The sequence below is a fragment of the Triticum aestivum genome, chromosome 7B, assembly GCF_018294505.1.
Source record: "Triticum aestivum cultivar Chinese Spring chromosome 7B, IWGSC CS RefSeq v2.1, whole genome shotgun sequence".
NCBI lineage: Eukaryota > Viridiplantae > Streptophyta > Magnoliopsida > Poales > Poaceae > Triticum > Triticum aestivum.
This window is the reverse complement of record NC_057813.1, coordinates 729,161,107-729,166,059: the sequence shown is the minus strand read 5'-3', so window position 1 is coordinate 729,166,059 and position 4,953 is coordinate 729,161,107. Positions and strand designations below refer to the sequence as shown.

The 4,953-nt window shown below is 51.4% G+C and overlaps 1 pseudogene; it reads right to left on the bottom strand.

Annotated features, from left to right (window-relative positions):
* Positions 1–2,529: 2,529 nt before the first annotated feature.
* On the bottom strand, positions 2,530–4,124 carry LOC123159181 (heavy metal-associated isoprenylated plant protein 35-like; annotated as a pseudogene).
* Between the last annotated feature and the right edge of the window lie 829 nt (positions 4,125–4,953).

The following is a 4,953-nucleotide window of genomic DNA, read 5'->3' as shown; positions in this document are numbered from 1 at the left end:
CACATGTCTGGTGAGAGGGTACAAAGGTGATCAAGGAGTGGATCACCAGATGGCGGTCAAAATTATCCTTAGAGGAATAAGGATATGTTTCTCGGTTATGGAGGTGATAAAGAGTTCGACGTAAGGAGTTACGTCGATGCAAGCTTTAACACCTATCTGAATGACTCTGAGTAGCAAACCGGATACATATAGTGGAGCAACCATTTGGAATAGCTCCAAGTGGAGCGTGGAAGCAGCATTTACAATATGACCTGGCGATTTGCAAAGTACATACGGATCTGAATGTTGCAGACCCGTTGACTAAAACCTCTCTCAAAAGCAAAACATGATCAAACCCAAGAACTCATTGAGTCTTAATCACATGATGATGTGAACTAGTTTAGCGACACTAGTAAACTCTTTGGATGTTGGTCACATGGCGATGTGACATGTCAGTGTTAATCACATGGTGATGTGAACTAAATTATTGACTCTAGTGCAAGTGGGAGACTGTTGGAAATATGCCCTAGAGGCAATAATAAATTAGTTATTATTATTATATTTCCTTGTTCATGATAATCGTTTATTATCCATGCTATAATTGTATTGATAGGAAACTCAGATACATGTGTGGATACATAGACAACACCATGTCCCTAGTAAGCCTCTAATTTACTAGCTCGTTGATCAATAGATGGTTACGGTTTTATGACCATGGACATTGGATGTCGTTGATAACGGGATCACATCATTAGGAGAATGATGTGATGGACAAGACCCAATCCTAAGCCTAGCACAAAGATCGTAGTTCGTATGCTAAAGCTTTTCTAATGTCAAGTATCATTTCCTTAGACCATGAGATTGTGCAACTCCCGGATACCGTAGGAATGCTTTGGGTGTACCAAACGTCACAACGTAACTGGGTGGCTATAAAGGTGCACTACAGGTATCTCCGAAAGTGTCTGTTGGGTTGGCACGAATCGAGACTGAGATTTGTCACTCTGTGTGACGGAGAGGTATCTCTGGGCCCACTCGGTAGGACATCATCACAATGTGCACAATGTGATCAAAGAGTTGATCGCGGGATGATGTGTTACGGAACGAGTAAAGAGACTTGCCGGTAACGAGATTGAACAAGGTATCGGAATACCAACGATCGAATCTCGGGCAAGTACAATACCACTAGACAAAGGGAATTGTATACGGGATCGATTGAGTCCTTGACATCGTGGTTCATCCGATGAGATCATCATGGAACATGTGGGAGCCAACATGGGTATCCAGATCCCGCTGTTGGTTATTGGCCGGAAAACGTCTCCATCATGTCTGCATGGTTCCCGAACCCGTAGGGTCTACACACTTAAGGTTCGATGACGCTAGGGTTATAAAGGAAGTTTGTATGTGGTTACCGAATGTTGTTCAAAGTCCCGGATGAGATCCCGGACGTCACGAGGAGTTGCGGAATGGTCCGGAGGTAAAGATTTATATATGGAAAGTTGTTGTTCGGGTTCCGGGAAAAGTTCGGGTTTTTCCGGTATTGTACCGGGAAGCTTCCAGAAGGTTCCGGAGGGGTCCGGAGGTCCGGAAATTGTTCCACCACGTCCAATACAGCAGCATGGGCTGTAGGGGGCGCCCTAGCCTTAATGGGCCAGGGGCACCATCCTCCCCATGGCCCATGCGCATGGGAGAGGGGAAACCCTAAGGGGGAGGGCCTCCACTTGACTTGGGAGGCACTCCTCCCCCCTTGGCCGCCGCCCCCAACCCTAGATGAGATCTAGGGGGGCCGGCCCCTCTCTCCCCCCCCCCCCACACCTATAAATAGTGGAGGGGTGGGAGGGCAGCCGCACCCCAAGTTCTGGCGCAGCCCTCCTCCTCTCCCAAGTACCCCTCCTCTCTCGCGTTGCTTGGAGAAGCCCTGCAGGATTGCCACGCTCCTCCACCACCACCACGCCGTTGTGCTGCTGCTGGATGGAGTCTTCCTCAACCTCTCCCTCTCTCCTTGCTGGATCAAGGCATGGGAGACGTCACCGGGCTGTACGTGTGTTGAACGCGGAGGTGCCGTCCGTTCGGCACTAGGATCTCCGGTGATTTGAATCACGGCGAGTACGACTCCTTCAACCCCGTTCTCTTGAACGCTTCCGCTTAGCGATCTACAAGGGTATGTAGATGTACTCTCCTTCCCCTCGTTGCTGGTTTCTCTATAGATAGATCTTGGTGTTTCGTAGGAAAATTTTGAATTTCTGCTACGTTCACCAACAGTGTGATCATGCACAACATGATCGTCGAGGACGAGCGTGATGAGAGTATCTTCGACCAAGGATTTGATTATCAAGGTGGAAATATTGAGCCCCTGCAACAAGACCCGGCCACATTTGAACAGTTTGTCCAATTCCACCGTGAGATGCGTGATTGGCACACTCATTTGAATCTTCAAAATGACTTGGTTGAGCACGTCTGGGATCACATTGGCAACCAATAGTGTATTGGTCCAATTTATGTTCAATCAAGACAATTTTGATTTGGTTGTAAAACTATTTTATTAATGACAATTTCAATTGGGTTGTAAAACTATTTTAATTTTCAGCCAAATATTTGGGTTGGAAACTAGTTTTGATGCAAATTTGGGCATTTTTTGTCCTGACGGACAGGATGGGGCAAATGGATGCGGCCGCGCGCTGGGCGCACGGCCACCGCATCCCAGGACAGGCCCGGACACGACTCTATATCCCTACCCAAACAGACAAAAACCGGACAAAACGGATGTCCGTTTAGGGTCACGCTGTGGAGTTGGCCTTAGACCTCCCAATCGAAGAGAGTAACACGCTACTCTACCTACAACCAGAGAGGTCTCTGACTCTCTGTTACGCAGCCGCCTCCGATCCTCAGCTACTTTGCTGCCGTCGGCGGCTAGCTGGAGCGGCACCCATGCCGAACGTGTCTGGTGAAATCACATGACGCGGCACGAGTTTGGGTTCTCGTCGTCGAACAGGCGGTACGAGTCCTGCAGCGGCGGCGGATGCGGAGGCGGCGGCGCGTGCGTCCCGGGCGGGCTATAGTAGTCCTGGTAGTAGGACTCCGGCGACGCGTGCGGGTACGGCATGTAAAGGTACGACGGCGACCACTGCTGCATTGGCTGCGCCGCCTGCTGGGAGTAGGCCTGCTGCGGGTGCGGCGGTTGCTGCTGCATGGACATGGAGTAGCTCTGCTCTGGCTGCGGCGCGTAGTAGGACACGCTCGCTCTCAGCTGCTCATCACAGGCTGTGGCGCGCTGTACGGGTTGAACTCCTGCTGCGCGTGCGCCTGCGCCGGCGACGGAGATAGGGACCTGTCCGGCGCAGGTGCGTCCTTGGGCTTGCTCTGTTTCTTCTTGTCTTCGGCCTCGTCATCGCCGGCCTCCTTTGTGGCGGCAGCGGATTCACTCTCGGGCTCGGTGCCCTTTGCCTTGGGCTCGGTCGCCGCGCCATCGCCGCCGTCTTTGTTTGCCTCATCGCTTGGTTTCGCCGCGTCTTTCTCAGCCTTCTTCTCACACTCTGCTTCCTTCTCCGTCTCAGGCTTCTTCTCCGGGGACGTCTCCTCCTGCTCCAGCTTCTTATCCGAGCTGTCGGCATGCAGCTCCTTCACAGGTTCCGCTGGCTTCTTGTCCGCCGCAGCAGGATCCTTGCTGCCGTCCTTGGCCGGAGGGGCCGGCGCCGGGGCCTCAGTTGCGGGCGCAGCCTCGGGGCTGTTGGCAGGCGCGGCGGGTGTGTGTTGCCATGGCAGGGCATGCTTGCCTGACTTGTACAGCCTCTTGACGAGCGTCTCGGCGTCCACGGTGCCCGTCACGGTCACCTTGTGCTGCTGCGCATCTACCTTGACGTCCTGCACGCCTGAACATCCCAACCAAAACGACGGACACTTTGGTCAATTATAAGCCCAAAAGCAAACGGAAACGCACGCGACGATCAAAGAAGAGAGTGACGGTACCTTGGATGTTCTTGAGCACCTTCCGGACCTTCTTCTTGCAGCCATGGCAGTGAATGGTCACTCTCAGCACGATGGTCTGCAGATCCGGTTGTGCCGACGCCATTGGAGTGCGCTCTGGGGACTATACTGGTCGTTGGTTCCCCTGTTGCTTGGGGTGGTCGCTCGAATCTGTGGCCCTGGAGTTGGGAACTCAGGGGAGGCGCTGCTGTGGTGCTCAACTTATACTGGGATGGGAAGAGGTGGATGCGGGGATGGTCCAATGGTGTACAACCACAAAGGTCACTAACATGTGGGCCACATACTTTGCTACTGCGGCCGGATCGTTAGGCCCTTCCCAGAGCTTGAAGGTGTACTCATGCAAAGGGCATCACATAGGAAAAAACATGATCTGGCACAACAATTAAAGAGAGAGAGCATTAGGCCTAGGGTGACCCACGAAGGAAACCATGATATACACGCGAACGTGTGCAAAATAGCTACCAACAAATACATGAAAGAGTTCAAGTGTTAAACAATTAAATGAGAATACCAAGACATTAGGAAAATTAGTTGCTAAGATTTCTAATGAACTTTGCATCTCCCCTAAACACCAAAGCATCAGAAGAGGCTTCAGCACACAGGGGCCGCAGCGTATCCGTTCCATTCGTAGGTACGAGGCGTTGGAAGAATTCTACGCTACCTGTTGTGTCGGTGGCTTGGGCCCACTTGAATCGGATAATCCAATTCAGAATTCATTTGTGCTTAGGTGAACCTCTAAACACATTGAATTCGGAATAAATGGTAGAGTGATATTATTAAAAAAACGTTGCCCGTGTCGGTACATAGTGTAGATACAGCCCATACACTGTGCTTTCCTTTTAGGGCCATTTGCATTTCTGTCCCTAACTCGAACCACCTAATCAGATATACCCCTAATACGAAAGCCTGCTCAAAAATGCCCCTCCGCCGTTATGTGCACTTATAGAAATGCCCTTCCGCTCCGTTTCCGTCCGGTCAAAGGGGTTTGACCGT